The sequence below is a fragment of the Lolium rigidum genome, chromosome 3, assembly GCF_022539505.1.
Source record: "Lolium rigidum isolate FL_2022 chromosome 3, APGP_CSIRO_Lrig_0.1, whole genome shotgun sequence".
NCBI classification, from domain to species: Eukaryota; Viridiplantae; Streptophyta; class Magnoliopsida; order Poales; family Poaceae; genus Lolium; species Lolium rigidum.
This window is the reverse complement of record NC_061510.1, coordinates 76,027,867-76,053,791: the sequence shown is the minus strand read 5'-3', so window position 1 is coordinate 76,053,791 and position 25,925 is coordinate 76,027,867. Positions and strand designations below refer to the sequence as shown.

Sequence of the window (25,925 nt, the reverse complement as noted above, 5' to 3'; positions counted from 1 at the left end):
TGGAGTACTATCTTTTTTTTTTTTGAGAATTAAATGGAGTACTATCTATCAGCAAAACATCGGACGGATGACGGATCCGACGCCGTCCGATTCCAGTTCCATCACATGACCCGTACCAGCATCGAGGTTTCTTGGAATTTTTTTGGACGCCTTAAGAGCATCTCTAGCATATCCCGTGAAATTTAGAGGAGGAAATACCTCCCTATCCTATAGTGGCACATATTTGCTTCTCCAAATTCGGCGCGGCAGAACCGAACCCCAATAACTTAGAGGAGAATTTTTTTGTTTTTCCAAATCAAACCAAACGAAACAAATGAATAAACTAAATTAAATGTAACAAATGAAATAATTCTTTATTACAAACCAAATGAATGAACTAAACGAATTGTTTAAAACCAAACAAGTGAAAAAATATGTCCCGCCATGGAGACGCCAGTGATGCTTAATTAGATCATTTTGTAGTTGCTCATGTGCAGTGCAGGCGTGTTCTCTATGCGTTAGTGCATTTCGAGAAACCTGTGAACCGTGATTGAATCATGCTCAGGCTCGACAAGGTCACCATTCGAGATGTACCTATAATTTTCTGGCATGCATTTCTCATCCTCAATGATCATGTTATGCAAAATGATGCAACATGTCATTATCTGCCATAGGGTCTCTGGCCTCCGAAAATCGTCCTTCACAATGAGCATCAAAGACATCTCGAAGTCTTCGGTGTCTTCTTCTTCCTGCTCCGATGACGAGTCATCGAAAATCATCTCTCTCAACCTCTTCATCTACAGTCGATAGTTTTCTTGAGCGCCGAGTACTACGATGCAAGTAGGTGAAATCATATGAGCATTACGTCGAGTACCTTGAGCGCCAAGGAGGTGGAATCCGCGGCCGCGACTGTTGAACCTGCCAAAAGGGCCCTGAGACGCCGCCGGGCTTTCACTCTACCGGACTATGTACCGCCGGTCGTCGCCAGCCCATCTCCGGGCAAACGCGACCACCGTACGTCACAGAAACTCGAGGTCGCCGCCTGGGAAGAAGCTCGTCGTGCCGGCAGCTAAGGCAGCGTTGCCGCCCGAATATCGTCCACGGCGGTTGGGCTACAGTCCCGCAAGAATCCGCCTCTCCTCGGCCGGAAACTTCCTCGAATTGGCGGCTCTCAGGAGCGATTCTGGCGATGGCTTGCACCGGCGAGTGGGTAGCAAGCATGAGAAATGGCCAACCGTTGTTTCGTGGGGGCGGCCGCGGCGATTTGTGGTCGGCGGTACGGTGTGATAGCCGGCGATAATACAACGGTGGGGCGGCAAGGCTACGGCAGCGAGGTGGATGAGGAAAATTATAGGAGAGTGGCCGCGGGTGAGGATATTTGAGGACCGCGGAGGCCGATGAGAAGAAATTATGTGCCACCAAAGGTTTTGAGAGATTGGCTAGAGTCGGTCCCAACGGTCTGCGCCGCAAATATCCTCCTCGAAAACCGTTTATGGATCTGCTAGAGATGCTCTAACATCGCACGTTCCCACCTCCACCGCCGGTATTTCTGGTCAGCTCCTTCCAAATAGATCCCAAATATCCCGCAGCCAGCGTAGGCCAAGACGTGGCAGATAAGAGTTGCTGATGCAAATTTTGTAGTATTACTTACAAAATAAACGTGGTGTATTTGCAAGTGTTAGAGTTGTATAGTCCCCTTTTCCGTTATTCCCCAGTGTATGAGGGGCTTACCTGCACATTGTCACACATGTACATGTACTGGCCTATGGCCCTCTGTGAATACTAGTTGCTACTAGTAGAATGCCCGTGCTTCGCCACGGACCTTTAACGTAGTGTTAAATGCATAAGCGTGTAAATAATGCATGCAAATATTAAAGTATATAAAATAAATATATAATACATAAAATATTTAAAGATCCACTTCGCACAATTCATTTTGTAGAAGAGAAATGACTGAATACACTATTTATTAAAGCCATGGTCCGTTGGCGCGTCTAAGGTATTCTCGCACGATCTCAGGAATGTTGTCTTCAACTTCATTAGCTGATACTTGAGTATGTGTATCAGAAACTTTTTTCTTAGCTCGTAACCACCCTGCACAATTAGTCTATCATGTTAACATGAAGTTTTCTTCCCATCAAAAATATAAGATTGTGAACATAGAGTACTCACGCTGCAAACTGGATGAACAAATCTTTTACCATCCCATGAAAGCATAAAACTAAATACTAAGTATCCAGACAATTTTCTGCAAATAAATGGAACATATCATTATCTTGGTCATTAGAATGGCGATAAAAAAAGCTGCTTGTAAAGATAACCTGAGAAAGATCACCTGTCGGGGCTTGTTGGTATTGGGATATTGTGAGGATATTTACGTGGCCAGAAATAAATATCGGAATTCCAGCCAGGTTGCGCTATCTCAAGAGCGTCATTTAGATAGAATGAACACCTTTGTAATTTTAGTTGGTACCTCTCTTCTGATAGAGGTTTAGAACATGGGTCTAAAATACATACACGACACTCATGTTTGTCGATGATGAACAAGATGAAGTTGCCAAGAAATGCGTGTGGCAAAAAAAATCTGCAAGTGGTGAGCATTAAAACACATAAATCATGTTAATAATGGAAAAGAGATCTAACTTACCATGTCCAGGATGATATATTATGGTCTATCCCAGGCCAGCTATGAAAAAATGTTGCCAACTCCTTAATATCTGGCTTAACACGCCAAAGTGGATGTTTTCTACCATCGAGTATCGCCGACTGAGATGAAAAAAAAAGGTTTAGAACCATAACAGTGACAATAAATATGTGATTATAATAACTTACACAAAATCTTAAGTCCATGTTATGCACGGGAGGCTCTGTCAAAAATTGTATCTCATCACATGCCACTATGCGCACAGCCATGTTGAAACAATCCTTGTCCATTGGCTGGTCCATCCTGAGTATGTCCTGAATTTGCTTTAGAGTTAATCCTAGTGGATAAGGTGCCTATTCCAGCAATGGGCGGTCAACATGTACATAAAGATCGAGGGTTGCAGATTAAATTGGTTCAGAGAGCACCGGCCGGAGATACGTGCCGACTTATATAAAGGCATTGTTGATAGCATCACGGCTGGGGAGACACGAGCAAGCGCTGTTGGCATTAGGACTGTTCTCCCGGGTACGTTCCAAGGATGCTACAGAGACATGAAGAAAAGGCACATGGACGCCATGGCATTGGTGACGACGTACGGCAAGCCTGACGTCTTCCTGACGATGACCTGCAATCCTAACTGGACAGAAATACAGGATGAGTTGTTTCCTGGCCAAACCGCGCAGGACCGACCTGGTCTTGTGGCCCGAGTGTTCACGGCCAAGCTAGAGACCATGAAAGATATGCTGACTAAGGAGCATATCATAGGCGTTGTGAAGGCGTACGTCTACGTGGTAGAGTTCCAAAAGAGGGGCCTGCCACATGCCCATTTCTTGTTGATCATGGATTCAAGATATAAGCTTGCCAGGATATTATGATTGTGTCATTCTTTTCTGCAAAATAATTGATAGGAATAATGATATGATAATAATATGCACCAACGCTTGATCATTATCTTATGAGGCTTACTTCAAACAGGTTTCATCGTCAATGGACATGATGTATTTGCATATCTCGTCAACAAACTCATGTGGTTTGGTGGACAAGGTGCAAATAGGAAGCTGGATATTTTCTTTTGCTAAATCTCCTTGGTGTTCTTTACCTAGATTTGGCAATTCCGTAATATCAGAGTCGGATCCATTTTCTTGATCTTTAGATTGATTATATATCAGACCGCCTCTTATTTTGTTTAGTTCTGAATCATGCAATATGGCAATTAATTTTCTTCGGAATGCTTTCATATCCTCCTACAAAGTAGTAAGAAACATTGATATTGTAAATTAATAATTTAAGATGCAAGATACTACTAACGGTCTCTAACAAAAATAATACCTGAGTGATGCAGTCAGAAAGGCTATCGCATGTCCAATATTCCATAAAATTTAACATGAACAACCCGCACGATGCGCTACAAAATTAGCAAATGTTATAGTAGAATTCTATCTAGACAAACCAGCATAAAAAAAATTAGAGTTGTTCAGACGCCGCTGCTCTAGCACCGCGTCGACGTCGGCCATCCCCTGCTGCGCCGCCTGGAGGGAGAGCTCGACGGCGCGACGAATCTGCACCTCTTCGCGGGCACGGGCGTCGTCCTGGAGCTTCTTCTCCGACTCGAACGACTCGACGAGCGCGCGTTGCTGATCGGCCGTTTCGTCCGGGTGTGGCCCGTCGTCGTCGGACCACTCGAACTCGTCGTCGTCGTCATCCTCCTCCACCTCGGTCTCCTCCTCCTCCGCCTCGGCCTCCTCCTCCTCCACATCCGTTGGCGCCTCCATCATCGCCGCCGCCAACGCGTCGGCCTCCGCCGCCAACTCGTTCACCCGCCTCGCCCAGGCCGCCTCCGTTGCCGCCAGCGCCGCCTCCCGCTGCTAACGCTCCTCCGCCGCCAGCTGCTGCTGGCGCTCGATCGAGTCCCGCCGCTGGCGCTCGATCGCTTCCCGCCGTTCACGGTACAGCGTGTCCCGCTCCACCTGCTGGCGGCGGAGGTCATCAGCCCACTGCTGCTCCATCACCTCCGTCCGGCGCCGTCGCATCTCTTCTGGCGTCGAGGCGGCGACCGCATTGTTGGTGCCCGCCGTCGTCTGCTCGTGCCACGCTGCTGCAATCGCGGCCTCCTCAGCTGCGGAGGCAGGGCGTAGAACGCCGCTAGATCCGCCGCGTGCGCCGCCTCACGCCTCTGGCGGGCCTCCTCCTCGAGTACCTCCCACTGCTGCTGACGAGAGCCAGGCCAAAGCGGTGTCCCGTACCGCCTCCGCTCATCCCGGACGGCGCGGTCGATGTCGACCTGCGGATCCGGGACTGGAAAAGGAGGAGACGGCGGTGGAGGGAACTGGCCAGCGCCCGGGCGGTTCGCCATTGCCACTGGTGGTGGAGGAGACGGCGGTGGAGCGACGAGGGCTGTGTTTGTTGCCGGCGGCTATGGTGGCAACCAATTACGCCGGGAGGCCTTTTATAGACGCCGGCGTCGGGAAGAAAGCGCGGGAAGAGAGCGCGGGAAGAGGCGAGAAGAGGCGGGAAGATCGCGCGGGAACAGGCGGTGGCGTGCGAACCCCGGCGACGCGTGGAGTCTGCGCAGCATCGACGGGACGTCTCGTCTGCCCCTCCGTCGCCATTAAGGCAAAGATGCCGTCGCGCGATTAACTTCCGACACGAGGTAGGCGACGGTTAGGTCCAAACTTGAATGAGTCGCTGACGGGTCGGCCCCGCCACTCCCGCCTCGCTTTTCGTTGTGTCCGGCGTGCCCGGAGCGTCCCCTGTGGGACGGGGACGGGCTCGGGGCGCCGGACACTGTATCGGGCCGCGGCGGACAAAAATGGGCTTTGGGGGACGCGGCTGGAACGCATTTTCGGTCCGGCGCGCCCCAAATTGCTTTGGGGGACGCTTTGGGAGACGCGACTGGAGATGCTCTTACTTGTGAAATGGATGAACACAAATACATGATTATTATCAACCCTTTGAAGAACCAAACACCCAAAGGTGTACGGTACCTATTTATTTAAACAGATTATGCATGACTTTCCAAAATATGGGAATGGACTTATTAAAATAAACAAAATGACTTCAGAGCTAGAACAAACCTATGATAAGCGATGTATTAATAAAACACAGCTAACATACTGGAACACGCACAGGTCGCTAACCAGTTTTCGTAAAAGCGCATGCAATTATTTGCACATGCAGTCCAGGTCGCTGCCCAATTTTTGGTGCCACAGGGAGTTGGTTAGTCCAGGTCGTCACCACGCACATAGATAGATAGGATTTTTTTGAGGGATAGATAGGATTTGTTAGTTAGGTAGCAACAGTACCTAAAAAACCTCCTAGATAGTTTTGTTCGATAGGATTTGTTAGTTAGGTAGCAACAATACCTAAAAATCCTCCTAGATTTAATGGTGTGGAGTTGTTTGTTGCGTTGAGATAAATCATCTTGAATAGTAGACGTGGGGGTATTATTGTCCATCCTAAAAATGTGACACCAGACATTCACCAGTTTGCTTTTAATAGTAGAGATTCCAACATGGTATCAGAGCTCATGGTCTAGCTCTTTGCACGTTGCAACTCTGTGCTCGATCCGCGCCACCGCCGATGATCTTTCCGGCCGTCGCTGCTCCACTTTCTTTCTCCTCTCCTGCTCTTGTCGGGATCGGCTTCTTTTCCAAGTAACTTAGGTCTTTTTCGTCCAAATCGAGCTCCAAATCGGTTTTCCGTCGGGGGCTGGTTCTGCTCCGGCCGCCGTCTCCGGCCGTGCTGCCCCGGCCATCTCCGGCCCGCGCAGCTCCGGCCCGCGCCGCCCCGGCCGCCGTCGAGCTGTCTCCGGCCGGCCCCGGCCCGTGCAGCTCCGGCCGCCGTCGTGCTGTCTCCGGCCGGCCCCGGCCCGTGCACCTCCGGCCGCCGGCGAGCTATCTCCGGCCGGCCCCGGCCCGCGCCGCCCCGGCCGCCGCCGCCTGGTCCTCTGGCCGGCACCCGCCCCGTCTGCCTACCTGGGTGAGCTCGCGTGTGGCCCGATCTAGATCCAGATCCGGGTGTTGTGTAAAAAAAAATTGAAGGAAGATGTCGTCGTCTGCGTCTGGCTATGTCAGTATTCCCCGGTGCCCTGTGATTTTTGATGGTACCAACTATGGAGAGTTTGCTTCCTTTATGCGCATTCACATGCGCGGTCTTCGGCTGTGGGGTGTTCTTCATCGGCGAGGTCTCTTGTCCGCCGCACCCCATCGCTCCCGTGCCTCCTAGTCCACCGTCTGTGCCACAGGCCCTTGCTGAAGATGCTACGCAGGCTGATCGGGATGCCGCAAAGTCTGCCGAGACTGCTGCTGATGAGGCATATGATGAGCAGGTACTTGCCAATTCAGAAGCTCTTGACTCCTACCGCGATAGTTTGGCTACCTTTACTCAGTGGTGTGATGAGGATGCCAGAGCTGCCGCTGTTCTTTCGCAGAGTGTTCAGCCACGCTTGCTTCGAGTTTATGGGCCTCGCCATCGCCGCCGAGATGTGGTCTCACCTTCGTCAGTGCTATCAGCCTTCTGGGGATTCTCTGTACTTGGCTGTGTTGCGTCAGGAGCATGATCTTCAGCAGGGTGACTCCACTGTTGATGAGTTCTACACTCAGAGTGCGGCGATCTGGCGCCAGCTTGACTCCCTTTGCAGTACTGTTTGTGGTACTTGCCAGTGTTGCCGGACAGTGCGTTCAGATATGGACTTCCAGAGGATCCATGAGTTCCTGTCTCGACTTCGTCCAGAGTTTGAGCCTCGTCGTGCTCAGTTGTTTGCTCGAGGTCGTGTTCCTATCTCAGAGGAGCTGACTGAGCTTCGTGCTGAGGAGACTCGTCTGCGTGGTGCTGGACTGCTTGGGACACCCTCTGTTCTTGCTGCTCGAGTTCCCACTGCTCCTGCACCGCCACTTCTTCCTACACCAGTGCCTGCTGCTTCTGGAGGAGCCCGCTCTTCTCGCGGTGGGGGTCGCTCTCGCCCTCCTCGGTTCTGCACTCACTGTCGGAGGCCTGGTCACCTTGAGTCTGACTTCTATCAGAAACAATGGGGTGTGCCTCCTCGTGCTCCACCCTCAGTGCCTGTCACCACCGGCTTCACTGAGCAGGATATAGTGAGACTTCAGCGTCTCCTTGCCTCCTCCGGCTCTGCTTCGACGGGTACCGCTGCCTCCGCGGCTGTTTCCTCTCCACAGTCAGGTACATCTTCGTGGGTTCTGGATTCTGGAGCTTCTTTTCACATGTCTCCTGATTCTTCCTCTCTCTCTTCTCTTCGACCTCTTCCTCTCCCTGTTAGTGTTCTTACTGCCGATGGTACTTCTCTCCCTGTTGCTAGTCGTGGCACTCTTTCTACTTCCTCCTTTTCCGTTCCTGATGTTTCTCATGTTCCCCGTCTTACCATGAATTTGTTTTCCGCTGCTCAACTCACTGATTCTGGTTGTCGGGTCATTCTTGATGCTGATTCTTGTTCTGTTCAGGACACTCACACTCGGGCCCTGGTTGGGGCTGGCCCTCGGTGCCGTGACTCTCAGGGACTTTGGGAGCTTGACTGGCTTCATGTTCCTTCTTCCACCACTTCATCGACCGCTCCATGCGTGCTTGCTGCTTCCTCCACCGCCTCCTTTCAGCAGTGGCACCATTGTCTTGGTCATCTTTGTGGTTCTCGCTTGTCATCTTTACTTCGTCGAGGTCTTCTGGGGCCTGTCTCAGGAGATGTCTCGCTTCAGGGTTGTCAGGGTTGTAGGCTTGGTAAACAGAATCAGTTACCTTATCCTACTAGTGTGTCTGTATCTCAGCGTCCGTTTGATTTGGTCCATTCTGATGTATGGGGTCCGGCTCCTTTTGCTTCCAAGGGGGGTCACCGCTACTATGTTCTTTTTATCGATGACTTCTCTCGCCACACTTGGATTTATTTTATGACTTCTCGCAGCGAGGTTCTCTCGATATATAAGCGTTTTTCTGCCATGGTCCATGGGCTGAGGCTGTGTCTATTTCCACCTATCTCATCAACCTTCAGCCCTCCACAGCCTTGCAGGGTGGTATTCCTCTTGAGCGTCTCACTGGTCACACTCCTGATTACTCGACCCTTCGTCTTTTTGGTTGCGTTTGCTATGTTCTTCTTGCTCCACGCGAACGCACCAAGCTGAGTGCTCAATCGGTTGAGTGTGTCTTTCTTGGCTAGAGCCCTGAGCACAAATGATATAAGTGTTGGGATCCTATTGGTCGTCGGATGCGCCTATCTCCGGATGTCACTTTTGATGAGCCCCGTCCTTTCTACCCGCGTCCCTCCTCCTCTTCCTTCTCGGTGGATGATATCTCTTTTCTCATGGTCCCTGCTCTGTCGAGTCTCTCACCACCTTCTCCTCCTTCACCCGCCAGACCCCCCTCTCCTCCCTCACCACCGTCCCCACCCTCCACATCTTCCCCTCCCATGTCACCTTCCTCCACTACGGTCGTCCCTCCCTACCCTTTTCACTACTCCCGTCGTCCCCGTGAGGATGATGCTGCTTCTCCTTATATACCCTCCACCTCTGATGCGGATGCCCTCTACGTCCGAGCCGACTCACCATCTTCGTGCTCGTCCTCGTCCTCCTCCTGATTGCTATTCTCCCACTCACTACGGTCTTTCTGCTCTCCTCGAGCCGACCTCTTATCGGGATGCCCTTGCTCATCCCGAATGGCAGCTAGCGATGGCTGAGGAGATTGCTGCTCTTGAGCGTACTGGCACTTGGGATGTTGTCACTCCTCCTTCCTCTGTTCGTCCCATCACCTGCAAGTGGGTCTACAAGATCAAGACTCACTCCGATGGTTCTCTTGAGCGCTACAAGGCTCGTCTTGTCGCTCGCGGTTTTCAGCAGGAGCATGGCCGTGACTATGACGAGACCTTTGCTCCCGTGGCTCACATGACCACTGTTCGTACTCTTCTTGCTGTTGCTTCTGTTCGCCACTGGTCTGTCTCTCAGCTTGATGTACAGAATGCTTTTCTTAACGGTGAGTTAAGTGAGGAGGTATACATGCAGCCACCTCCTGGCTACTCTGTTCCCGATGGCATGGTCTGTCGTCTCCGGCGCTCTCTCTATGGCCTTAAGCAAGCCCCTCGCGCCTGGTTTTAGCGTTTTGCCTCTGTGGTCATCGCTGCTGGTTTTGTCCCTAGCGCTCATGATCCTGCGCTTTTTGTCCACACATCCTCTCGTGGTCGGACTCTGCTTCTTCTTTATGTTGATGACATGCTCATCACAGGCGACGACCCTGAGTACATTGCCTTTGTCAAGGCCCGTCTTCGCGATCAGTTTCTCGACTGATCTTGGTCCTCTCCGCTACTTTCTTGGGCTTGAGGTTTCCTCTACCTCCGATGGCTTCTATATCTCCCAGGAGAAGTATATTCAGGACCTTCTCACTCGTGCCGCTCTTGGTGATGAGCGCATTGTCGAGACTCCTATGGAGCTCAATGTCCGTCTCCGTTCCACTGATGGTGATCTGATGGCGTGTAACTCACACGTTCGTTGGGAACCCCAAGAGGAAGGTATGATGCGCACAGTAGCAAGTTTTCCCTCAGAAAGAAACCAAGGTTTAATCGAACCAGGAGGAGCCAAGAAGCACGTTGAAGGTTGATGGTGGCGAAATGTGATGCGGCGCAACAACGAGGATTCCGGCGCCAACGTGGAACCTGCACAACACAACCCAAGTACTTTGCCCCAACGAAACAGTGAGGTTGTCAATCTCACCGGCTTGCTGTAACAAAGGATTAACCGTATTGTGTGGAAGATGATTGTTTGCAAGAAAACAGAAAAACAAGTATTGCAGTAGATTGTATGCGATGTAAAGAATAGGACCGGGGTCCACAGTTCACTAGAGGTGTCTCTCCCATAAGATAAAAGCATGTTGGGTGAACAAATTACAGTCGGGCAATTGACAAATAGAGAAAGGCATAACAATGCATATACATGATATGATAAATATAGTGAGATTTAATCCGGGCATTACGACAAAGTACATAGACCGCCATCCAACCGCATCTATGCCTAAAAAGTCCACCTTCAGGTTATCATCCGAACCCCATTCAGTATTAAGTTGCAAAGCAACAGACAATTGCATTAAGTATGGTGCGTAATGTAATCGACAACTACATCCTTAGACATAGAATCAATGTTTTATCCCTAGTGGCAACAACACATCACAACCTTAGAACTTTCTGTCACTGTCCTAGGTGTCAATGAAGGCATGAACCCACTATCGAGCATAAATACTCCCTCTTGGAGTTAAGAGCAAAAACTTGGCCAGAGACTCTACTAATAACGGAGAGCATGCAAGATCATAAACAACACATAAACAATAGATTGATAATCACCATAACATAGTATTCTCTATCCATCGGATCCCGACAAACACAACATATAGTATTACAGATAGATGATCTTGATCATGTATTCATGTTAGGCAGCTCACAAGATCCAACAATGAAGCACAATTAGGAGAAGACGACCATCTAGCTACTACTATGGACCCATAGTCCAGGGGTGAACTACTCACTCATCACTCCGGAGGCGATCATGGCGATGAAGAATCCTCCGGGAGATGAATCCCCTGTCCGGCAGGGTGCCGGAGGCGATCTCCTGAATCCCCCGAGATGGGATTCGCGGCGGCGGCGTCTCTGGAAGGTTTTCCGTATCGTGGCTCTCGGCACTGGGGGTTTCGTGACGGAGGCTATAAGTAGGCGAAAGGGTAGGTCAGGGGGCTCACGAGGGCCCGGATGACAGGCCGCGCGGCCAGGGGCCGGGCCGCGCCGCCCGTGGTCCGGCCACCTCGTGGCCCCACTTCGTTATCTCTTCGGTCTTCTGGAAGCTCCGTGCAAAAATAGGACCCTGGGCGGTGATTTCGTCCAATTCCGAGAATATTTCCTTAGTAGGATTTCTGAAACCAAAAACAGCAGAAAACAGCAACTGGCTCTTCGGCATCTTGTTAATATGTTAGTTCCAGAAAATGCGTAAATACGACATATAATGTGCATAAAACATGTAGGTATCATCAATAAAGTAGCATGGAACATAAGAAATTATCGATACGTTGGAGACGTATCAGCATCCCCAAGCTTAGTTCTGCTCGTCCCGAGCAGGTAAAACGATAACAAAGATAATTTCTGAAGTGACATGCCATCATAATCTTGATCATACTATTTGTAAACATATGTAATGAATGCAGCGATCAAAACAATGGTAATGACATGAGTAAACAACTGAATCATAAAGCAAAGACTTTTCATGAATAGTACTTCAAGACAAGCATCAATAAGTCTTGCATAAGAGTTAACTCATAAAGCAATAAATCAAAGTAAAGGTGTTGAAGCAACACAAAGGAAGATTAAGTTTCAGCGGTTGCTTTCAACTTATAACATGTATATCTCATGGATATTGTCAACATAAAGTAATATAACAAGTGCAATATGCAAGTATGTAGGAATCAATGCACAGTTCACACAAGTGTTTGCTTCTTAAGGTGGAGGAGGATAGGTAAACTGACTCAACAATAAAAGTAAAAGAATGGTCCTTCAAAGAGGAAAGCATCGATTGCTGTATTTGTGCTAGAGCTTTTATTTTGAAAACATGAAATAATTTTGTCAACGGTAGTAATAAAGCATATGAGTTATGTAAATTATATCTTACAAGTTGCAAGCCTCATGCATAGTATACTAATAGTGCCCGCACCTCGTCCTACTTAGCTTGGACTACCGGATCTTCGCAATGCCATGTTTCAACCAAGTGTCACAAAGGGGTACCTCCATGCCGCCTGTACAAAGGTCTAAGGAGAAAGCTCGCATTTTGGATTTCTCGCTTTTGATTATTCTCAACTTAGACATCCATACCGGGACAACATGGACAACAGATAATGGACTCCTCTTAAATGCATAAGCATGTAACAACAATTATTATTCTCATATAAGATTGAGGATATATGTCCAAAACTGAAACTTCAACCATGATTCATGGCTTTAGTTAGCGGCCCAATGTTCTTCTCTAACAATTTGCATGCTCCAATCATTAAGGTGATAGATCCTTCAGTACAAGACGGACATGCATAGCAACTCACATGATATTCAACAATAGTTGATGGCGTTCCCCTGAAGCATGGTTATCGCACAACAAGCAACTTAATAAAAGATAAAGTGCATAAGTACATATTCAATACTACGATAGTTTTTAAGGCTATTTTGTCCCATGAGCTATATATTGCAAAGGTGAATGATGGAATTTTAAAGGTAGCACTCAAGCAATTTACTTTGGAATGGCGGAGAAATACCATGTAGTAGGTAGGTATGGTGGACACAAATGGCATAGTAGTTGGCTCAAGGATTTTGGATGCATGAGAAGTATTCCCTCTCGATACAAGGTTTAGGCTAGCAAGGTTATTTGAAGCAAACTCAAGGATGAACCGGTGCAGCAAAACTCACATAAAAGACATATTGTAAACATTATAAGACTCTACACCGTCTTCCTTGTTGTTCAAAACTCAATACTAGATATTATCTAGACCTTAGAGAGACCAAATATGCAAATCCAATTTTAGCAAGCTCTATGTATTTCTTCATTAATGGGTGCAAAGTATATGATGCAAGAGCTTAATCATGAGCACAACAATTGCCAAGTATCACATTATCCAAGACATTTTAGAATTACTACATGTAGCATTTTCCAATTCCAACCATATAACAATTTAACGAAGAAGAAACTTCGCCTTGAACATTATGAGTAAAGCCTAAGGACATATTTGTCCATATGCAACAGCGGAGCGTGTCTCTCTCCCACAAAGTGAATGCTAGGATCCATTTTATTCAAACAAAAACAAAAAACAAATCAAACCGACGCTCCAAGTAAAGAACACAAGATGTGATTGAATAAAAATATAGTTTCAGGGGAGGAACCTGATGATGTTGTCGATGAAGAAGGGGATGCCTTGGGCATCCCCAAGCTTAGACGCTTGAGTCTTCTTAAAATATGCAGGGATGAACCACGGGGGCATCCCCAAGCTTAGAGCTTTCACTCCTCTTGATCATAGTATATCATACTCCTCTCTTGACCCTTGAAAACTTCCTTCACACCAAACTTCAAGCAAACTCATTAGAGGGTTAGTGCACAATTAATAATTCACACATTCAGAGGTGACACAAACATTCTTTACACTTCTGGACATTGCATAAAGCTACTGGACATTAATAGATCAAAGAAATTCATCCAACATAGCAAAAGAGGCAATACGAAATAAAAGGCAGAATCTGTCAAAAACAGAACAGTCCGTAAAGACGAATTTTAAAATGGCACCAGACTTGCTCAAATGGAAAAACTCAAAACTAATGAAAGTTGCGTACATATCCGAGGATCACGCTCGTAAATTGGCAGATTTTTTCGAATTTTCTACAGAGACTTGTGCCCAGATTCGTGACAGACAGCAATGCTGTTTCTGCGCAGCGATCCCAAATATAACATCAACTTTGACATAGAAACTTTACTTGGCACAAAAACATGATAAGAAGAGGTTGCTACAGTAGTAAACAACTTCCAAGACTCAAATATAAAACAAAATACTGTAGTAAAAACATGGGTTGTCTCCCATAAGCGCTTTTCTTTAACGCCTTTCAGCTAGGCGCAGAAAGTGCAAATCAAGTAACATCGAGAGATGAAGCATCAACATTATAACCAGGGGTATTGGGAGTTTTCTCAACCAAGCATAGTATATTGGATACATAAGTTTTAGCATCTCCCTTTTCATTAGTCTTGGGCTTGCTATTCTCATCGAACAAATTTTCAGGAACAAGCCAAGCATAGTTATTTTCTAGTGCATCATTCATAGCTAGGAGTTTACATGGTATTGGTACTTTGATCTCCCCACCATCATTAATATTATTAGTGTACCTTATTCTATCCATGTCCATTTTTTCAAGGAGACCAACAAAATTAATATGAGAACCTAGCATATTAAATTTAGCAAAGACCTTTCTAGCCTCTCTTGCTAGACCACCAAATTCTCTAAGAAGGGTTTCTAAAACAAAATCTTTCTTTTCCCCTTCTTCCATATCACCAAGTGTAAGAAACATGTGTTGGATTATAGGATTGAGATTAACAAATTTAGTTTCCAACATGCGAACTAAAGCAAGCAGCAGCAATTTCATAGGTAGGTGCAAGTTCTACCAAGTGTCTATCTTCAAAATCTTCGAGTAATACTAACATGATTGAAAAATTCTTCTATATTATTTCTCCCAACTATAGACCCACGTCCTACCGGTATGTCTTTTGTGGTAAAATTAAAAGGAAACATGATGAATCAAGTAAAGTAAATGCAAGTAACTAATTTTTTTTGTGTTTTTGATATGGAGAGCAAGACAGTAAATAAAGTAAAACTAGCAACTAATTTTGTGTGTGTTTTGTTTAGGTGCAGCAAACAAAGTAGTAAATAAAATAAAGCAAGACAAAAACAAAGTAAAGAGATTGAGAAGTGGAGACTCCCCTTGCAGCGTGTCTTGATCTCCCCGGCAACGGCGCCGTAAAAAGAGCTTGATGGCGTGTAACTCACACGTTCGTTGGGAACCCCAAGAGGAAGGTATGATGCGCACGGTAGCAAGTTTTCCCTCGTAAAGAAACCAAGGTTTAATCGAACCAGGAGGAGCCAAGAAGCACGTTGAAGGTTGATGGTGGCGAAATGTGATGCGGCGCAACAACAGGGATTCCGGCGCCAACGTGGAACCTCGCACAACACAACCCAAGTACTTTGCCCCAACGAAACGAAGTGAGGTTGTCAATCTCACCGGCTTGCTGTAACAAAGGATTAACCGTATTGTGTGGAAGATGATTGTTTGCAAGAAAACAGTAAAACAAGTATTGCGGTAGATTGTATGCGATGTAAAGAATAGGACCGGGGTCCACAGTTCACTAGAGGTGTCTCTCCCATAAGATAAAAGCATGTTGGGTGAACAAATTACAGTCGGGCAATTGACAAATAGAGAAAGGCATAACAATGCATATACATGATATGATAAATATAGTGAGATTTAATCCGGGCATTACGACAAAGTACATAGACCGCCATCCAACTGCATCTATGCCTAAAAAGTCCACCTTCAGGTTATCATCCGAACCCCATTCAGTATTAAGTTGCAAAGCAACATACAATTGCATTAAGTATGGTGCGTAATGTAATCGACAACTACATCCTTAGACATAGAATCAATGTTTTATCCCTAGTGGCAACAGCACATCACAACCTTAGAACTTTCTGTCACTGTCCCAGTGTCAATGAAGGCATGAACCCACTATCGAGCATAAATACTCCCTCTTGGAGTTAAGAGCAAAAACTTGGCCAGAGCCTCTACTAATAACGGAGAGCATGCAAGATCATAAACAACACATAAACAATAGATTGATAATCACCATAACATAGTATTCTCTATCCATCGGATCCCGACAAACACAACATATAGTATTACGGATAGATGATCTTGATCATGTTAGGCAGCTCACAAGATCCAACAATGAAGCACAATTAGGAGAAGACGACCATCTAGCTACTGCTATGGACCCATAGTCCAGGGGTGAACTACTCACTCATCACTCCGGAGGCGATCATGGCGATGAAGAATCCTCCGGGAGATGAATCCCCTCTCCCGGCGAGGTGCCGGAGGCGATCTCCTGAATCCCCCGAGATGGGATTCGCGGCGGCGGCGTCTCTGGAAGGTTTTCCGTATCGTGGCTCTCGGTACTGGGGGTTTCGCGACGGAGGCTATAAGTAGGCGAAAGGGTAGGTCAGGGGGGCTCACGAGGGGCCCAGATGACAGGGCCGCGCGGCCAGGGGCCAGGCCGCGCCGCCCTGTGGTCTGGCCACCTCGTGGCCCCACTTCGTTATCTCTTCGGTCTTCCGGAAGCTCCGTGCAAAAATAGGACCCCGGGCGGTGATTTCGTCCAATTCCGAGAATATTTCCTTACTAGGATTTCTGAAACCAAAAACAGCAGAAAACAAAGAATCGGCTCTTCGGCATCTTGTTAATAGGTTAGTTCCAGAAAATGCGTAAATACGACATATAATGTGCATAAAACATGTAGGTATCATCAATAAAGTAGCATGGAACATAAGAAATTATCGATACGTTGGAGACGTATCATGATCCTCTTCCGGACCCGACTCGCTATCGTCACTTGGTTGGGAGTCTTGTCTACCTTGCTGTCACACGTCCTGACATCTCCTACCCAGTCCACATTCTGAGTCAGTTCATGGCTGCTCCCACTAGTGTCCACTATAGTCATCTTCTTCGCGTCCTTCGCTATCTTCGTGGCACTATCTCTCGTCGGCTTTTCTTTCCTCGCTCCAGCTCCTTACAGTCCAGACCTACTCGGGATGCTACTCGGGCTAGCGATCCAGAGGATCGCAAGTCTCTTTCTGCCTACTGTGTTTTTCTTGGTGGCTCTCTCATTGCTTGGAAGACCAAGAACCAGGTTGCAGTCTCTCGTTCGAGTGTTGAGGCCGAGTTGCGAGCGATGGCTCTGTTGACGGCTGAGGTGACTTGGTTACGCTGGTTACTTGCGGACTTTGGTGTTTCTGCTGATGCTCCGACTCCGCTCTTATCGGACAAGATCGGTGCCATCAGCATTGCGCGTGATCCGGTGAAGCACGAGCTCACCTAACACATCGGTGTTGATGCCTTCTATGTGCGTCATGTTGTGCAGCATCAGGTTATGGCTCTTCATTATGTGCCTTCCGAGTTTCAGCTTGCTGACTTCTTCACGAAGGCCCAGACCAGAGCACAACATGTTTTCTTTCTCTCCAAACTCAGTGTTATTGATCCACCATGAGTTTGAGGGGGGGGGGGGGTGTTAGAGTTGTATAGTCCCCTTTTCCGTTATTCCCCAGTGTATGAGGGGCTTACCTGCACATTGTCACACATGTACATGTACTGTCCTATGGCCCTCTGTGAATACTAGTTGATATTCCAATAGCAAACACTAGTAAATATGCACAATTGCGTGTCTTGACCAATATAGATTGAACAAAATACATTATATGTCCACTATTAATGAACCTAGTTACTTATGGGCGAGCTGCGAGGACTAGAAAACATCAATACGGCAGTCATTGCTTTTATATACGGATACAATCAAGTGCCGGAATTCCGATGATACTCGGATTTGCCTCAACTAGAGTCGGGTTCGGACTTCGGGGTTTGGCCACGGCTGGTGATCTATAAGTACTTATTATATCGGCAGCTTAATTTCTGGGCCTCTTTCTCTTGAATCCCAGATTGCAGCTAACCCAGATGGATATCTCCTCAGAGAATGAAGCCTGGAACGCCGCCGAGGATTGCTTCCCTCCTCCTGGTCCAGACCACCACCTGCCCGCCTCTCCGGAGCGGCCCTCGCCCATGTTCGACACCGGCTGCGGAAGGATGGAATCGGCCTCGATCATGGCAAGCCCAGACACGCCTCTGGCTGGCCTCAGTGGCGACCAGCTGCCGATGGCCACCACGGTGGTGGATGACGCCATGGACACGGTCACCGCTCTGGCAACAGCGGCGCCGCCCGCAAGCAAAATCACATTGACTGCTGCTGCTGACGCCTCCGCGCGTCTGCTGACCTTCATCGACTCCGTCGCTGCACCAATTCAGCAGCCGCTCATGAGCACTCCATCGCCAAAGAAGAAGAAGAACAAGATAGCCCTCCCGCTTGCCTCTCCGCGTCGCAGCGGACGCATCGCTATCAAGAAGAAGGCGCGTTCGCTAGCCGATGGCGCGGAGGCCATCCAGGAGCTCATCGCGCGTGTTTGCGGTCTCCTAGCTCCGACGGCCACTTTCGACGACGCGGCGAAAACGGCCTACCAGCAGCTGTTCATCAATGCCCCGCTCGCTGCTTCAGCCATCCAAGCCCTGGAAGCTCTTGTGAAACAGGTCAAGAAAATGAAGAAGAAGGGCGCCACAAAGCCAGCAGCCAAAAACGTGATCATCCCTGCCAATGTTTAGAGAGCATCTAAGTCGCTCCCTCCCTGGGCATGAGCCCCGTCGTTTTTTAGGAACTCCTTTTCAATTTCACCTAAGCTGCTGCGTCAGCAAGACTACTCACCATTTGTGCTCCTAGGTCTGTAAGCAAAGTCTTAAGCTCCCTAAGGCTGCGATCGAACTCAAGTCTACTCGTCCGCGCGTTACCGGCTTCATCCACTCCGACATGTACGGGTCTTACTCATGCTGCAATCTGCTCAGCCTCAACGTGAAAGCATCGCTATAATAATGTCGCAGAAAAATGTTAACATCTTCAACTGAAATCCGCGCGGCCTCAACAATAGAGTACGTCGGGATGCAGTCCGAGACCTCATCCCCGACACGCATGCTTCTATAGTGTGCTTACAAGAAACTAAGCTCGACCACGTCGATGACGCGATAATCTCCGCCACCCTCGGACCAAACTTTACCGCCAACTACGCCTTCATCCCAGCTATCGGCACATCGGGGGGAATGATCTTGTCGGTGTCGGATGCTTTCTTCACCATCTCGAACGTTCACGCCACAGCTAATACTCTCTCGGCGTCGATCACCATGCTCAGTGAAGGGACCACTTGGTCCATCTCCTGTGTCTACGGGCCTCAGGACGAGAGCGACAAGTTGCTGTTAATTGAGGAACTTAAAGGCCTGAAGGCTGTCGTCCAGGATGCCTGGCTTCTTCTTGGCGACTTCAACCTCATCACGAAAGCTTCGGACAAAAACAACCTCAACATAAATCATCGGCTCATTGGAAAGTTCCGGGCGGCACGGGATTTCCTTGTCCTAAAAGACATGCGAATGGACGGGCGGCGCTTCACTTGGTCCAATGCACAAGCAGACCCTGTTCTTACCAAGATTGACCACGTTTTCTGCACCGCCGATTGGGATGCCCTTTTCCCGGATTCCTACGTCCAGGCCATTATGTCCGCCTGCTCCGACCACGCGCCTCTCTTCCTTCAAGGGTCGGTCGCCTCTCCACGAAAGCAGTCTTTCAAGTTTGAAGAATTCTGGCTTCGTATGCAGGGATTCAAAGAAGCGGTGTCCGAAGCCTGGAACAAGGATATCCTCGCCCACGACCCCATCCGTCGAGTCCATATCAAGCTTGCTCGGATGGCTAAGGCCAGGGGCGGAGCTTCCCTTTGGGCAAGGTATGGCAGCTGCCCTACCTTGTTTTTTTGCAAAAAAATCGCAAACATATAAGCATCTATAGATATACAATCAGTTTCATACAAGTTCTGTCCGTTTCTGAAGAAAAATCAAAAGGGAAAAGAGGAAATGGGCTGAATGGACTGCCTGCGCTGCTACGTAGCTAGGTGGGCTGCCTGTGCGTGTACCGAATGGGCTTTTCCTGGCCAGGTCCCAGGTCGATCGGCCGGATGGGCGACCAGGAATGGTATACCCTATACGTAACGGGTCGATCGCGTGTCCCAGGAAAACCACCCGCGCCTGCCGGCCTGTTCGTCTTCGATGCGATCGCGGGAGTAGGCGACGCCGCGCCGCGACGGGATACGGCCCTCCGGCCTCGTCATCTTTCACTGCGCCGCCCGACGCTCTGCCCTGGCGGCTTCCTCCCAAGCGGATCCCTCCGAATTTCCCTAGCCCTGACCTGCAGCCTGCAGATCACCCGACACCGGTCTAGGTTATCTACTAGATTTCGCAGTTTGAAGTTCGAACAGTTTGTCGCTCTGATTTTGTGGTCGAGGTTTCAGAAGAACCAAGATGGACAAGAAAGGGAAGAACGCTGCAGCTAAAGGAGATGTACAATTGTAGATTTTTTGTGAATTGGATAAAGTTTAAATTTATGAATTGTGAGCTTGGTAACATGGGCAAACTACTAATGTATTTTATACTAGTACAAGTGCCCGTGCGTTGCCACGGGTACTCAAATTTAATTTCTCAATGCACATATATAATTCACAAGCCACATGTAAATTCAAAACGTGGCGAATCAACGAAAAAGATAGGCCGCTATTTTTCCTCGTAACATGTCAATACAATACATGCAAAAGTTCACGTGTCTAAAAAGCAACAATTTATTCCACAAACCAATAAGATCCTAAATGTATGTGTATTGCCACAGGAAAATAAAATATGGACAAGGTGAGTTCATTTTTTACAGGGCCACAGAGGTGAGTTCATTTTGACGTGCGCCACAAACATGATAGCTTAGTTTTCGAATACCCCATGCTATACACCAACAGTTTTATCTCTCTTCCTAACCCCTCCAAAGACCAACAACTGTGTACTTTTACATTATCCATCCCCTCATGTTTATACTTCAACTTTTCCTCTTCTCCCCCTCTCTCTCTCTCTCTTCCTCTCTCTCTCAATCTCCCTCCCCCTCTCTCTCTCCCCCTCCCTCCCTCCCTCTCTCTCTCTTCCTCCCTCGCTCCCTCCCTCTCTCTGCTACAATTGCGTTGAGAGTTGGTCGCCGCTCTCCGGGTCCCTCTGATGCCCTCTCCATCGGCGCTGCCGATTGGACATGGCTAGGAGTTGACGCCGATTTTCCTGTACATAGTAGAGGTAGTAGATGTAGGTGCTGGCCATGTGTCGAAGTTCAGCTTTATGCCACGAGATTCACTGCAAATCTTTCTGGTCAGATATGTGGTGGTCTGTTGCTCATCTTCCTCGCGGCAGAGCTCCAAGGGTTGGAGCCAAAGGCGGTGGGGAAGGAGGCGGTGGAAATCTCTATCAATAAGACCTTGTTCTTGTGCAGTCTTGTGCAGTCAATGAGGGAGTTGACTTCCTCAGGCCATGGTAATGCGGAGGAAGATGATGTCCATGTCGTGCCTTGTCTGGCACAAGATCAGCAGCAGGGGAGCTACTCGTGGGAGCGAATCAACGACAACTTCTCTCTGTTGTCGTTCAACATGGTCAAAAGGCAACCATTCCCGCCCTCTTCATCTGTGTCGGTTTCCTCCGGCCGACGGTTGCAGGCGAACATCAACCTCCAGGCTTCTATGCCAAGACGGAGGCCCTCTAGCAACATCTCTAGCAACATCGTAGTTGGCTCTTGGTGCTAGGCCCCAAGTGGTTTTGTCCCCTGCTGTGTGGTTCTTGACTATGATGTGATGAATCGATGCGGTGGCAATGAAGCTAGACGCGATGGCGTTTCTTCTCTAATCTTTAGGGTTCTTTATGCAAAATGTTTGGACCTGATTGCAATTTTATTTATATTTTGGCCCTCTATGTACTTGTGCCACCGCTAAATGAATAGCTTCTAGGCCCCCTATGGGACCGTACCTTGTTCAAAAAAAAGTTTATACTTCTACAACAATTTAGCACATCCATCAAGTTGGCTATCTTTGCATAAGACAATTAGCGACTTCCCATCATGTTAGCTATCTTTGCATAAGACAGTTGGCGACACTTTCATTTTATAAAAAGTAAACCAGATAAGATATATAAATAAAATGAGTCCTCCCTTCATTCTTAGCTAGTAGGAGAGCTTAGGTTTAACAAATAAAAACATGGCCCATGAAAATGTCTCCTAGGAATTTGAGTAGCACAAGTAATATTCTCTAATAAATCATATGCGGATAATCTATTTAAAATTTTCACACTAAATGGCAAAAATTACAACAATAGGCATGGCAATTGGACAACACATATGTGGTTCAAATTCAGATCTTAACATGACATGAGTACTCCAAATATGCTCACTCAATTATGAAATAGTATGGCACCAGGAAAAATAGATCTTTACAAGTCAGCTTGAATATCACCAATTACCTAATAAATACTTTTTTACAATAATTAATATCCATAGTAAGGTATGCCTTTCCTTCCTACTGCCTCTACTACACTGCCCACTGTATTATCGACGGTGCAAACAGTAGATGGTAATGTTGTGCTCAAGATCACTGTGCTTCTCCTTCTCTAGTCCTTTTCGTCTAATTTGTTGAACACATTTTCAGAAGAAATAAGTAGTTAAGGCCAGAAAGGAATGTGAACCAAAAAATAGAAAATAAATATTGTTTCTCTGTAGATATATTATTGCTAACCACTAACTACATCTTCCATACCTGACATGTGAATTACTCAACAGAAGGGAATATATATCGACAATTGAACGTTGAGTTTTGCTCCTAAATGAATGAGCTAGCAGTAGTTTTCCCAACAATTTTCAGAAACATGTATGCAATGATTTCATTCTAATAATGCATATAACCATAAAGTTCAAGTAGGTCCGGTTGTTTCATTCTGCTACTAAATCAAAATGATATGTGATTACTTGACAAATAAATTCTATAAAGATATCTTATTGTCATTCTTTCTAGACGCTGAATTCGCAATTAAACCTTCTGACGCTTCTTGACCATTCAATGTCCATGTCTTATGCGTAGACACCACTGGTAACTATATGTTTACATGCATAGAGCTCACCATTGTAATTTCATATATCATTGTTTGCTCTGCTTCTAAAACGTAATGAGGTATGACTAATTGTCAAGTAAATGTGGTAGCCATACCTTCTGGAAACTACAACGGCATCTGATTAATAGCGGAAATCGGAAACTACCAACATTTATCAAAGTTGGTATGTGCTTCATCTATACCAGTACATATAGGAAAGGATAAGTGCACATCATGACAACAAGATGCCAAGAAACATAAGAGAGTGGATTTTGCGTAGGAATCATGCATCCATAGGACCCGAAATTCAAAGAATAAATCCTTGATTCACTATCTCTGGGTTTGTACTTGTTCACCATCCCGCGACAATGACCATTCCACCAAGCAAACCCAAAATAAATTGATTAAAAGAATTTCACAAAAAGTAGAAAGTGAATCATGCATATAAATAAATAGTGAATACCATGATCCCACTTCTTTTGCTTGTATTTTTTCGAGGCTGCAGACGTCCCGCTTATGTTTTATTCAACACTTGTACATGAAAGATAATAAGCCCATATCATTATTAGCAAAAAAATATTTTACCATACTAAATAAGACAAACTCAGGGCATGGGCCATTCATCAAATATTTATCATGGGTCTAGAGAGGAAATCCGTTCATCAAGCTATCATCAATCATCTCAATGTCCCTAAGCAAACCAGAGAAAGATCGTGTCTCCCAGAATTTATTTTAAACAATTAGCCATACCAAAAATGTGTGTAAATCCTTCTAGACGGTCAGTTTATTAGCATCCCATACTGCTAGCCGATTCAACAAATGAATGTACAACAAGACATAGATGTGCAGCCATTACATACCAGCAAGTTTCAGTCAATGGGAGCGTGTAGGTTCAGATATCTGAAGATAGTTGTAACTGAATAAACATGGATCACTCACTGTGAATTTAGTAATCCATGGATGATGAATATTGTGAAATCGTATCACTTAGTGTGCATTACTGATTCACATTTTATTCAGTCGGTTGTGAATTTCGATATATTGTGAAATTTTATCACTTAGTGTGCATTACTGATTCACATTTTATTCAGTTGGTTCTGAATTTCTATATTGGTGTGAAAAGTGATCTTATCTGAACCTGCTATGGACACTGAACTAAATTGTTTCTAACCCAGCCATTGGGACTCTAAACCACATCAGTTGGGCACTGTTGCGGGTGCCCGTGCAGAACCGCTGGCGAGCTCTGCGGCGGCTGCGGCACGGCAAGCCTGCGGCTTGGGTATTGCGGCGGAAGCCTGGTGGCAAGGCCAAGCTTCTACATAATGAGCGGGAATGAATTTGAATTACCAGTACCACGGTCTTGGTGCAGATGTGCTCCTCGATCTTCTTCTAGGCGCGGTCAAACCTGAAATCCACACAAATCAATCAGCTAGTTCAGGGACTGCAGATTAGCTAGTTCAGAGCATAATAGGACATGTCTTCATGGCATGACGCTGTACTGACCTGAGGAGACTGTCGAGGAAGCGCTAGTGCTCCTCCGGGCACCATCTCTCCTTCGGCTTAGGGAGCTTTCCTCACCTTCCCTCTGTCCGTCCTACCAGACCTACTTCACGTTCCTACATGTAAGGATCTCAAAGATGTAGGGGTCCTCAAGAAGATGATATCTGGTACTAACTCAATCCCAGATTCCACAATGTTCTAGCACATCAAAGAGGTCCAACCATCCAAGCTGGCATTTTGTATCATCGATATAGTACCATGGGAGATTAAGGTAGATGAAAACCTGAAACTTGGAAGTGCCGGCATAGGGGCTTCTTCCTTGTCAACACCAGATATTCTGGACGTATCAAAAGAGTAAACTGAGTCATACTGTGCGTAAATTTGAGCTATTTGACGTCTACCAAATCCCAAACTTAATATTTAAGCATGCACATCTCTCTAAGTGCTAGAAAAAGAAGTGCAGGTAACAAGACACATCTCATAGCAATAGTGACTCGGGAGGGGGGCTCACATTCTTTTCAGAATTATTAGTACGAGCCTCACGTACAGCTCAAATACATATATTTGGGAAAACATTACACCTTTGCATACTGATAAGAAAAGTGTAACGCAAAAGAATATCTAAAGAGAATCAGGTTGTGCATCCAATAAATCCTCCGCTCCCAACACTCTAAATAATAAAATCTCATGTCCGATGATCTGAAACCTAAGATTCCGCAGGACCGAAACGTCTAATATATGTGGCACCAGATGTTCTAAAATCTAAATCTGCTAACCAATCTAAGAGATCTAGAGCACATGAGAACTTTAAATCCCATGAAACAGGACTAAGTTATCCAACGCAGCTGCAGTCTAATCCAATCTGGCATGCACGCACAAGCTTCTGAATCCCCCAAAATAATTTTGCTCCCCTGTGGTTACCTGGGTATGGGTTGGAGGGGAGGATGCTCGCCTGGCCGGTGATGAAGGAGAGGCGGTCGGATCCCCTCTCGGAGCGAGCTGGAAGGAATAGGACCACCACGGAAGGCGTACTTGGATGGGGTCGTCGATGTAGCCGCGGCCGTGACCAATGACGCCGGCTTGGCCAGATCTTCGCTCGCTCCTACTCCCTCCGTCCAGAAATATAAGACGTCGGGGAGCTGTTCCGACCAGGTGAAAACGCTACAAAAAGACATCAATACCCCTATCTAGAATTCGAATCCAGATCTCGATTCCCCGTCGTCCGCCGCCGGAATCAATCCGCCACCGGCTAGCTCTTCATCTTCACCGGAATCGATCCTCCCCGGCCATCTCCTCCTCCCCCAGGGAGAATCGTTCCTCCCCATCCATGCGCACACGATCATTCAGCTCGCCACACGATCCACGCGCGCGCATCCAGCTCCTATCGCCCTGACCGATCCACGTGCTCGTCGCCCAACTGCACTCCAGGCCTGATCGATCCACTGGATCGTCGGTCGTCGC

At 47.2% G+C, this 25,925-nt stretch overlaps 1 long non-coding RNA gene across 3 annotated transcripts; it reads right to left on the bottom strand.

Annotated features, from left to right (window-relative positions):
* Positions 1-22,253: 22,253 nt before the first annotated feature.
* On the bottom strand, positions 22,254-25,702 carry LOC124696924. Of its 3 annotated transcripts, none has more exons than XR_007000742.1 (4): positions 25,386-25,702; positions 24,468-24,801; positions 24,312-24,369; positions 22,254-23,495 (listed from the first exon to the last, which is right to left on the bottom strand). It is a non-coding gene; the product is annotated as an uncharacterized LOC124696924 (long non-coding RNA). The 3 variants fall into 3 exon arrangements; XR_007000741.1 differs by having other exon boundaries at positions 22,254-24,369; positions 24,468-24,580; positions 24,748-24,801; XR_007000740.1 differs by having other exon boundaries at positions 22,254-24,369.
* Positions 25,703-25,925: the final 223 nt, after the last annotated feature.